The following is a 12,042-nucleotide window of genomic DNA, read 5'->3' as shown; positions in this document are numbered from 1 at the left end:
GAAGTTGGGAAAAGAACCCAGAAATATGTTTAAGACATCACCAGTTTCAACATAAGAAAAATGCCACTCATGCTTATATATTATCATTTTAATTCAACTGCAGATGAGAACAAAGATATGAGACATCTCCAATTAGTTACACAGACTAAAATGGAGTCACGTTCTGGCAATGCTCTTAGAAATCCAGGTTAAATCAACAAAGTTTGTAGTTTTGTAACTGTTCTTTGAAATTATATTATGTATCAGTAGCACTAATGATTCCACTAACAGCATTGTTATTTTCTCTTGAATTATAAGACTAGAAGGCGGAATTGGGGAGACCCGGGCTTGCGCAACCTAAACAGCGCCGGGAGCAAGGAAAGTGGCCGATGCGCAGCGCTGCCATGCTCGGGCACTGCTCCCTGGAGGACGGTTGAGAACCCGACCGTGTGGCTAGCTGGGCTCAGAGTGGAGGAGGGTCAGGATGGACGAGGACGTGCTGACTACCCTGAAGATCCTCATCATCCGTGAGAGTAGCGTGGACAAGTCCAGCCTGCTCTTGAGGTTCACAGATGATACTTTCGATCTGGAACTTACAGCAAGGATAGATTTCTTGTTCCAGAAGCAAGGCAGTGCCAGAAACCACTAGAATGGAAGCGAAATTGACTTCCATGCTCTTCCTGAAGATGGAGAAGTGGTTAAGGCCGTGATCTTCGGGGACGAACCAGACGGCCACTCTGACCAGGTGCCCTACATCCTGATCTGGCAGGACATGATCGAGAATCCCCCTCCTTGGATAAAACCATTTTTACCCCCCCAAAGCAGGACCTACCAAGATTCTAGCCCTGCGGAAAGCCGAGAAGGAGACCGACTCTACGACCCAACCCCTTTATCCGGTCTTCCAGGATTCCTCCCCGGAGAACCAGATCCTCCCGCTGACCTACTGGGCACCCCCTCCCCCTTCCACCCCTCCATTGGAGGCACTGGGGGCTGCAGAAGGGGCGCCACCCCTCCCTGATGAGGGAGTCCCTGTGCACGGGTCAGCAGTGGGGACACGTGTAGGGACCCACCTGGTGGCCCCACCTCCAAATGCGGGGTGGCCGACTCCACCACCCTTCCTCTCCCTGCCATGCCCCCCCCCCCCAAGATGAGACTGACGGACAGCTAATGTTATATTGCAAAGTTCTCTGATAATGCGAGAGATCTAATGGGGCTTTTAGATACTGTTCTCTTTACCCACCAGCCTACTTGGGATGACTGCCAACAGCTCTTGCAGGTTCTCCTCACCACCGAAGAGAGAGAACGAATTCAGGTGGAAGCCTGGAAGTCTGTCCTGGGAGAAGACAGCTGACTCAAAACCCAGACCTCATAAATGCTGCCTTCCCCTTATCCTGCCCCACCTGGGACTACAACTTGGCTGAAGGTAAGGAGAGACTCCGGGTCTACCGCCAGACTCTAATGGCAGGTCTCAAGGCTGCCGTGCAAGCCTACCAATCTGGCCAAGGTCTATGATATAAGACAGGGTAAGGATGAGAGTCCAGCAGCCTTCTTAGAATCGTGGAGGCTTTTAGGCAGTGCACCCCTATGAACCTAGAAGCCCCAGAAACAAAGGCTGCAATTATCATGGCTTTTGTTAACCAGGCCACTCCAGACATTAAAAAGAAATTGCAAAGAGTAGAGAGACTAGGAGAGAAGAGCAGTCAGTAATAGTAGCACAAAGAGCCTATAATAATAGAGGAAGTCCGGAAGAACAATAAACCAAACTAAGTGAGCAGCAGACCCAAAACCTGGCCAAGATCCTGCTAGCTACAACCATGGATGACCCACAGGAAAGACGGAGACACCTCAAGAAGCTGGCTTCAGGGACAGGTAAGGAGGATGGTCCTGGTCCCCGTCGGGAGTGCCCTAAGGTGAACAAAAACCAATGTGCTTTTTGCAAAGAAAAGGGCCACTGGGTGAAAGACTGCCCTAAGAAAAGATCTTAGGCCCCTGCCAAGATCTTGGAAATGGAGAACCTGGACAATTAGGGGAGTTAGGGTTCGGCACCCCTCCCCGAGCCCAGGGTAACTCTTAGAGTGGAGGGGCAACCTGTTGAATTCCTAGTGGACACTAGGGCACAACATTTGGTTTTATTACAACCCCAAGGGAAATTGGCAAACAAGACTTCATGGGTATAAGGGGCCACGGGCACCAAACAGTACTCATGGACTACCTGAAGAACTGAGGATCTCGGCATGGGCCGGGTATCCCATTCCTTCATGGTCATCCCTGAGTGTTCCTACCCATTGTTAGGTTGGGATTTGCTCACCAAGATGGGGACACAAATTTGCTTCCACCCTGAAGGAGCAAAAATCCTAAACAAGGAGGGGCACCCTGTTCAAGTGCTTGTCCTGAGTTTAGAAGACGAATATCGTCTCCACCAAACACCATCAGCCCCAATGACTGACATTGACCGCTGGCTGTGGGAATTTCCCCAAGTGTGGGCAGAAACGGGGAATTGGGCTGGCCTGGCACTGACCGGCCATATACATAGAACTAAAGCCAGGGGCAGACCCTGTCAGGGTCTGTCAATACCCTATGCCTCTCGTAGCATGTACGGGAATCACACCCCACATACAGCAACTACTGGACTCGGACATATTAAGGCCTTGCCAATCGGCATGGAACACACTCCCTTGCTGCTGGTTCAGAAACCGCACTCTAACGATTACAGGCCAGTCTAGGACTTAAGGGAAGTCAACTGGCGGTGAGTAGAGGATATGCACCCTACAGTCCCAAACCCATACACCCTCCTCTCCACTCTGCCTCCAGACAAAACTTGGTATACGGTATTAGATTTAAAAGGCGCCTTTTTCAGCCTGCCTTTAGCACTCAAGAGCCAAGACCTCTTCGCCTTTGAATGGACGGGCCCTGAGAAAGACATCAATGGACTCAACTACCACAAGGATTCAAAAATTCACTGACCATCTTCAATGAGGCCTTACACAAAGACTTCGGTGAGTTCCATTCCAAGCACCCTCATTTGACCTTATTACAATATGTAGATGATATCCTGTTGGTGGCGGAGGGGACCAGGACACATGACTGCAAGGCACCAGGGACTTGCTCCAGACAATAGCAGCTCTAGGATACCGGGCCTCAGCTAAAAAATCCCAGATCTGCAGAGCACAGGTGAGCTACCTTGGGTACAAATTAAAGGATGGACAAAGATGGTTAATGGCTGCACAGAAGGAAACCATCTTAAAGATCCCACAGCCGCAAACCATCCGCCAGGTATGTGAATTCCTGGGGTCAGCAGGGTTCTCTGTCGATTATGGATTCTGGGTTTTGCCGAGATGGCCAGACCCCTCTATGAGGCCACCAGGCACCAGCAAAATTTTGAATGGACAGGGGCCATGAACAGAGCTTTTAATGACCTTAAACAGGCCTTGCTGTCTGCCCCGGCTCTCGGGTTGCCTGACCTAGCCAAGCCCTTCTACCTGTATGTGGACGAGAAAGACAGGGTGGCAAAAGGGGTCCTTGTCCAGTACATAGGTCCCAGGAAGAGACCCATAGCCTATATCTCCAAAAAGCTGGACACGGTGGCTGCTGGATGGCCCCCATACTTAAAAATTATTGTCGCGGTGGCCACTATGGTTAAGGACACAGGCAAGCTGGCCATGGGGCAAGAACTGCATGTTACCATCCCACATGCTATTGAAGGGGTACTCAAACGCCCCCAGACCACTGTATCAACAATGCCCATCTGACCCATTATCAGAGCCTACTGCTAAACCCCTTCAGAATTTTATTTAAGCCACCAACAACCCTGAATCTGGCAATGCTACTCCCTAATCCAGACTGGGACCCCCCCCCCTCTACATGACTGTCAAGAAATTTTGGCACAGGTGCACAGAATCAGAGCTGATCTCCAGGACTAGCCACTGCCAAACGCAGACGCCACCTGGTACATGGACGGCAGCAGTTTTGTCTGAGAAGGAGTCAGATATGCGGGGGCCGCCGTAACCAAGGAAACGGAGACAATCTGGGCAGAGCCATTGGCAGAAGTGATCACACTGGCCAAGGCACTGACCATGGGAGAAGGTAAATGAATAAACATTTACACCGACAGCAGGTACGCCTTTGCCACCGCTCACATCCACGGAGCCCTTTACAGAGAGAGAGGGCTTCTGACAGCAGAGGGAAAGACTATTAAAAACAAAACAGGGATCCTTGAACTCCTGAGGGCCCTCTGGCTGCCCAAGGCATTAGCTATCATCCATTGTCCGGGACACCAAAAGGCAGACACACCAGTAGCCAGGAGAAACCAGCTAGCCGATTTGAAAGCAAAGGAGGCAGCCCTTTCGGTGACCCAGGTCTTAGCAACCACGCTACCCGATCCGGGGGCACCGACCCTGCCGAACACCCCCAACTATACTGATGCTGATTTACACTGGATCAAACACTTGCCTATGACCCAGTGCTTGCGTGGCTGGTGGAGGGCTGCAGACTCCAGCATCATCCTGCCAGAGGAACTAGGACGGCGAGTCCTATCCAAAATGCACTGGAGTATTCATATGGGAACAATGAAGATGGAAGACCTCATACGATACACAAAGATCACTATTAAATACTCTTGAGCAAAAATCGAGCAGATTGTGGCAAGCTGCCACACATGCCAGTTAACTAATGCCACCGCCCATGGATCTAACCCAGGCACCCGGCTCTGAGGGGACTACCCAGGAGCCTACTGGGAAGTGGACTTCACTGAGGTAAAACCTGGAAAATACAGATACAGGTATTTACTATTTACTAGTATTTGTAGATAACTTTTTCAGGATGGACAGAGGCTTTTCCCACCAAACGTGAAACAGCACAGACTGTGACCAAGAAATCCTGTTAAGATTGGATCAGACAACAGCCCAGGATTCATCTCTAAGGTAACACGGGGAGTGGCACTAGTACTTGGGGTAGATTGGAAATTACATTGTGCATATAGGCCTCAAAGCTCAGGACAGGTAGAGAGGATGAACAGAACATTAAAGGAGACCTTAACTAAATTAGCCCTGGAGACTGGCGAGGACTGGGTGACTCTCCTCCCCTTTGCCCTGTATAGGGTGAGGAACTCACCTATAAGATGGGACTTACCCCCTACGAAATCATGTTCGGTATTCCTCCACCTATTATCCCCAATTTAAAACCTGAGGTGCTTATGAGTTTGATGATCACCAACTCCTTTTCTCCCTCCAAATGTTACAACGAACCCATGAACAGGTGTGGCCTAAGCTGAGGGCCTATGAGACTGGGCCACCCCTGGCCCCCATCGATACCAGCCGGGTGACTGGGTGTATATCTGGAGATACCAACACCAGACACTTCAACCTTGCTGGAGGGGACCCTACGTTGTGATCCTGACCACTCCCACTGCTCTCAAAGTCAACGGGATTACTCCCTGGGTCCACTACACCCACGTCTGGCCAGCTGATCCACACTCCACACGCCATTCTCAAGGGCTTTGTTCCAGAATGGAAAAGCCAACCAGACAAGGACAATCCCCTAAAGCTAAGACTGTGCCGTTCTCACTTATTTCCCACCTCCAAGACTCCCTAGGCTGAGGTTGTCCTTCAAAATAGATTAGACTCAGTCTTCTTACAACAAAGGCAGGGGGGTGGGGTGGGATGGGTTATGTGCTGCCTTAAACACAGGATGTTGCTTCTTCACTGGGATGTAAACAGGAGCGAGAACAGCAACAAGGTTGGTTTGAATCCTGGTTTAATCATTCCCCCTGGCTCACTCTGAGAGCAACCTGGACCCATGATAGGGTCCTTCCTTAGGTTCCTCTGAGAGGGGGAAATGTCAAGGCCGAGAAAATTAAGGCCATTCCACCTTAAGTTCAGCGTTAGCACAAGTACAGCCATCTCAGGCCCTTTTGGATAAGAGCTGAAATTTACATTACCTCAGTTACAGGAAAAAAAACAGCTTATAGGTTAACCCTGGAAAGCCCCATATTAGAATGAGAACAAAGCTCAATGCTCTTGAAAGCCCCATATCAGAATGTAAACAGAACTTGAGAAATTCCTCCACCCCTTCTGGAGGTCCCCTAGACCAGCCCATAAAACTAAGCTGGAACCCACCTCGGGGTCCAAGTCCCTGCTCCGCTGTGTCGGGTATACTTGGACCTAAGCTCAAGCTTGTAAATAAACCCTCGTGTATTTGGAAAAAAAAGAAATATTATTCAATATAAGTGAAATCTGAGGAATACATACATTTTATCCTAGTATTTACCCTCTGGCCTCTGGTTCCCCATCTACAAAATGATGACTATAATAGTACCTATATCATAGATATAATATTAATAAATTAATAAATTACATAAAGTGCTTAACGCAATGCCTGGTACAGAGAAAGTCCCCATTAAATAGTAGTTATTACTATTTTTATTATGAAATTCAGGTTTCAGATTTCTGAAGTGTGGCAAAAATGAGCACATCATTGCTAAAACCTCTATAGAAAGGAACACTTCTGTCAAGAAATAGCAATATAGTGTTATTTCAAAGATACTGAAATTCAAAGTCAAAGTTGTTCATTAGAAAAGTTTTTTTTTAGTAGTTAAATTGGCAGGAGTTACAAGGCAATGATTACATAATTCAAAATACTATTGCAAACCTCTATGTTTATTGCAGCAGTATTTACAATAGCTTAGACATAGAAGAAAACTAAGTGTCTATGATAAATGAATGAAGATAGATGCACAGAAGACAGACACACACACACATGCACACACACTGGAATATATTATTCAGCTACAAAAAAGAATGAATGAATGAAATCTTGCCATTTGCTACAACATGGATGGATATTCCGGGTATCATGCTAAGTGAAACAAGTGAGACAGAGAAATAAATACCAGATGATTTCACTTTTATGTGGAATCTAAAAAACATATAAACAAACATACAGAAAACAGAAACAAACTCATAAATACAAAAAGGAAACGGTTGGTTGCCAAAGGAAAGAAGAGTGGGAGGATGCATGAAACAGGTGAATGGGATTAAGAGGGACAAACTTCTAGTTCTAAATAAGTCACAGAGATGAAAAGTACAGCATAGGCAATATAGCCAATAATATCATAATAACACTGTATGGTGACAGATGGTAACTATATTTATTGTGGTGAGCATTTTGTAATGTATATAATTTTTGAAACACTGTTGTATGCCTGAAAACTAATATAACATTTATGCCAAACAAACTTCAATAATAAAAAAAACTTTAATAGTTGCATAAATATGTTTTGAAAACATGAGTATCTCAGTTTTACATTAACTTCTCACCTATGATAGCTTTTGCTTTATTCATTAGTTTATTAGATTGAACTTTCCCATCAGCTGGAAAATGGGATACAAATTACAGAGATCACAATGAGATTCACAAACAGAATATGAACTTACTCATTGTGAAATAGAGCATCAGAAATCAACAACTTCCCATGATAGATGTCTATGTCTCTCCTCCATCTCCACATCATAAAAAATTTAAAAATGAGTACTCTGCAAATGGTACAATGTTCTTTTAAAGTACTAAGATGTTAAACTCTACTTACAGCATTAGAACGGAAACTTAAAGATTTAAAAGTTTTCTCCTCCAAACCCATCATTTTGATTTGATCTCCTGACCTCTCTAACCTGTTCTGTTTCAGTCAGGGAAGGAAAGAAAACTGAATTTAATGATTGTCTACTAAACCATGTAGTGTGATGGGTGCTTTCATACCATAACTCAAACTTTTGTTATTATCATTTTTTAAAGAAAAACAAAGAAACAGCCTCAGAAAAGTAAAGATACGTGCCTAAAGTCACAAAGCTAGTAGGAGAGAAAACTGTAGCTGTCAGATTCCTAAATCAACACTTGCTCCATTCTACCAAATCAACCATGCTGCTGGGGTAGAATTTAAAAGCAGCCAATCAAAAAAAATAAAAAAAAAAAAATAAATAAATAAAAGCAGCCAATCACTTGCATTAATATTCTTAAAACTGACCATAAGCATCCTTACACTTCAGAAAGCACCTTCCCTAATATGATACTCCTAACTCCCAAGTCAAATTTTCACTTCTGTTTCTTGCCTACATATTTCTTTTCCCACTTTAATCAAATGCAACCTTAAGAACAATCACTATGGGGGATCCCTGGGTGGCGCAGCGGTTTGGCGCCTGCCTTTGGCGATCCTGGAGACCCGGGATCGAGTCCCACGTCGGGCTCCTGGCATGGACCCTGCTTCTCCCTCCTCCTGTGTTTCTGCCTCTCTCTCTCTCTCTCTCTCTCTCTCTCTATGTCTATCATAAATAAGTAAATAAATAAATAAATATTAAAAAAAAAAGAACAATCACTACAACTTATCCCTGCATGGGTTGATGGATATTAGGATTGTTTCCAATTTGTAGTCATTAGGAATAAAGCTGCTATGAATGTTCATTCACAAATATTTTTGTGAACATATATATTCATTTATCCTGGAAAAACACCCATCAGGGGGATTGCTGGGTCTTATGGTAAATTTAGAAAAAAGAAAATCCTTTTCTACCCTAAGATCACAATATTATTTACCTATGTTTTCTTCAAGAAGTTCTCCTTAGGGCAGATATATAAATAGTTGTCTTTAACTAATAAATGAAAATTGAATTTTGGGTTTAGTTTTTATTAACTAAATTCATTGGAAACAATCTAACGTACATTACTTTTCAAAAAGTGGCAAAATATGCAAAATATACAAAAAAGAATTTGCCACAGATACTACTGAAAGTTTATTTTATTATTTTAAAGATTTTATTTATTCATGAGAAACAGAGAGAGAGAGGCAGAGACATAGGCAAAGAAATAAGCAGGCTCCTCACAGGGAGCCCAATGCGAGACTCAATCCCGAACCCCAGGATTATACCCCGATCCGAAGGCAGACACTCAACTGCTGAGCCACCCAGGCATCCCACTGCTGCAAGTTTAAAAAGTTTATATACTTAATTAAATCTCTAGCACTTAACATAGTATCACTTATTTAGTAAATATCTGTTAAATAAATGAATGAATTAGTTCATTAACAAATTTTTCACTCACCAGCAGATGACCTCCCATCTTTTATCCCATTCTTCTCATTCATGTCTTTATCAGCTGTAAAATAAGAAACTAGGTCACAAAGCTAAATACTTATAGTGAATTTTATAAAACTATTAATGTAATTATAGCAATTTAAGGAAGTTGTATGTATTGATCTAAATATGATCCAACTTAATTCCAAATAAATATAAGGAATAGGAAAAAAGAAAGCTATTAGTCAATGAAGATTCCTGTTTCAGAGACATAATGAATCATAATGACCTACAAAATAAGGCAGTTTGAAATAAATAATGAACAAAAAAAATCAGAATTCAAGTTTTTAGTATCTTTCAAAACTCACAATGAGTTCCCTTTTAGAAGGTGATGAAAAGAAGACACATTCAGGGTGCCTGGGGGGCTGGGTTGGTAGAACATGTGATTCTGGATCTTGGGGTTGCAGGTTTGAGCTCCGCACTGGGCAGAGAGATTGCTTAAAAATAAAATCTTAAAAAAAAACATTCATTCTGCTCATGTAAGGAGATGGTGATAAGGCATCTTTTCTTTCCTTGAGACCTAACAAAACTTTTAAGCAATCCATTTTAATGAGCTGCCTCTTAAAATTGTGCAAACCAACCAAGAAAAACAGGGTCTGTGCTTGATAGTATTTTAGGAGCCCTGGAAGGCAGCATGACATGCAGCCTGTGCTGAGAAAATACAGTCAGAGGAAAGTAGAGAAGAAATGGGAGCACTGAAGAGGGAGGGGGCAAGATGGCGGAAGAGTAGGATCCCCAAGTCACCTGTCCCCACCAAATTACCCAGATAACTTTCAAATCACCCTGAAAACCTATGAATTCGGTCTTAGATTTAAAGAGAGAACAGCCTGGAATGCTACAGTGAGAAGAGTTCACGCTTCTATCAAGTACAACTTGTTTTTGGCCACTCTGCACTGAGCAAAATGACTAGAAGGAGAAACTCACCTCAAAAGAAGGAATCAGAAACAGTCCTCTCTCCCATAGAGTTACAAAATTTGGATTACAATTCAATGTCAGAAAGCCAATTCAGAAGTATAATTATAAAGCTACTGGTCACTCTAGAAAAAAGTGTAAAGGATTCAAGAGACGTCCTGACTACAGAATTTAGATCTAATCAGGCAGAAATTAAAAATCAATTAAATGAGGGCAGCCCCAGTGGCGCAGCGGTTTAGAGCCGCCTGCAGCCCAGGGCGTGATCCTGGAGACCAGGGATCGAGTCCCATGTCAGGCTCTCAGCATGGAGCCTACTTTTCCCTCTGCCTGTGTCTCTGCCTCTCTCTCTCTCTCTCTCTCTGAATAAATAAATAAAATAATCTTTTTAAAAAATCAATTAAATGAGATGCAATCCAAACTAGAGGTTCTAATGACAAGAGTTGACGAGGTAGAAGAACAGTGAATGACGTAGAAGACAAGTTGATGGCAAGGAGGGAAACTGAGGAAAAAAGAGAAAAACAAAAGATCATGACAGCCTCAGAAGGAAAAATCTACATTTAATTGGGGTTCCCCAGGGTGTCAAAAGGGACAGAAGTCAAGAATATGTATTTGAACAAATCATAGCTGAGAATTTTTCTAGCCTGGGAAGGGAAACAGGCATTCAGATCCAGGAGATAGAGAGATCTCCCCCTAAAATCAATAAAAACTTCTCAACACCTCAATCTTTAATAGTGAAACTTGCAAATTCCAAAGATAAAGAGAAGATCCTTAAAGCAGCAAGAGACAAGAAATCTCTAATTTTATGGAGAGAAATATTAGATTAACAGCAGACCTCTCCACAGAGACCTGGCAGGCCAGAAGGGGCTGGCAGGATATATTCAGGGTCCTAAATGAGAAGAACCTGCAGCCAAGAATACTTTATCCGGCAAGCCTCTCATTCAGAATAGAAGGAGAGATAAAGAGCTCCAAGATAGGCAGAAACTGAAAGAATATGTGACTACCAAGCCAGCTCTGCAAGAAATACTAAGGGGGGACTCTGTAATAGAAAGAGGAGGTCCAAGGGAACAATCCACAAAAACAGGGACTGAATAGGTATCATGATGACACTAAATTCATATCTTTCAATAGTAACCCTGAACGTGAATGGGCTTAATGACCCCATCAAAAGGCACAGGGTTTCAGACTGGATAAAAAAGCAGGACCCATCTATTTGCTGTCTACAAGAGACTCATTTTAGACAGAAGGATACCCACAGCCTGAAAATGAAAGGTTGGAGGACCATTTACCATTCGAATGGTCCTCAAAAGAAAGCAGGGGTAGCCATCCTCATATCAGATAAACTAAAGTTTATCCCAAAGACTGTAGTAAGAGATGAAGAGGGACACTATATCATACTTAAAGGATTTATCCAACAAGAGGACCTAACAATCATAAATATTTATGCCCCGAATGTGGGAGCTGCCAAGTATATCAATCAATAACCAAAGTTAAGACATACTTAGATAATAATACACTTATACTTGGTGACTTGAATGTAGCACTTTCTACAATTGACAGATCTTCTAAGCACATCACCAAAGAAACAAGAGCTTTAAATGATACACTGGACCAGATGGATTTCACAGATATTTACAGAACTTTACATCCAAACGCAGCTGAATACACATTCTTCTCAAGTGCACATGGAACTTTCTCCAGAATAGACCACATACTGGGTCACAAATCGGTTCTGAACCGATACTAAAAGATTGGGATCATCCCCTGCATATTTTTAGACCATAATGCTTTGAAATTAAAACTAAATAACAAGAAGAAGTTTGGAAGGATTTCAAACACGTGGAGGCTAAGGACCATTCTGCTAAAAGATGAAAGGGTCAACCAGGAAATTAGGGAAGAATTAAAAAGATTCATGGAAACTAATGAGAATGAAGATACAACCATTCAAAATCTTTGGGGTACTCTCACAGAACATGAGAGACTCCTAATTCTGGGAAAAGAACAAGGGGTGGTGGAAAGGGAGGTAAGTGGGGGTGGG

At 43.4% G+C, this 12,042-nt stretch overlaps 1 protein-coding gene and 1 pseudogene across 2 annotated transcripts in view; one reads left to right on the top strand and one right to left on the bottom strand.

Annotated features, from left to right (window-relative positions):
* LOC112652896 (uncharacterized) overlaps positions 1 to 12,042 on the bottom strand; it is a 110,304-nt gene that overhangs the window by 79,134 nt on the left and 19,128 nt on the right. For both annotated transcript variants that reach the window (XM_049114662.1, XM_049114663.1), the window contains exon 4: positions 9,064 to 9,117. The gene's annotated coding sequence lies outside the window, so the exon portion shown is untranslated. The remainder of the gene's footprint in view (positions 1 to 9,063; positions 9,118 to 12,042) is intronic.
* LOC125755679 (uncharacterized) lies at positions 464 to 1,977 on the top strand (annotated as a pseudogene).

Source organism: Canis lupus, chromosome 9 (assembly GCF_003254725.2).
Source record: "Canis lupus dingo isolate Sandy chromosome 9, ASM325472v2, whole genome shotgun sequence".
NCBI classification, from domain to species: Eukaryota; Metazoa; Chordata; class Mammalia; order Carnivora; family Canidae; genus Canis; species Canis lupus.
Note: the sequence above shows the minus strand (reverse complement) of the source record. Positions and strands in the feature narration are given on the sequence as shown.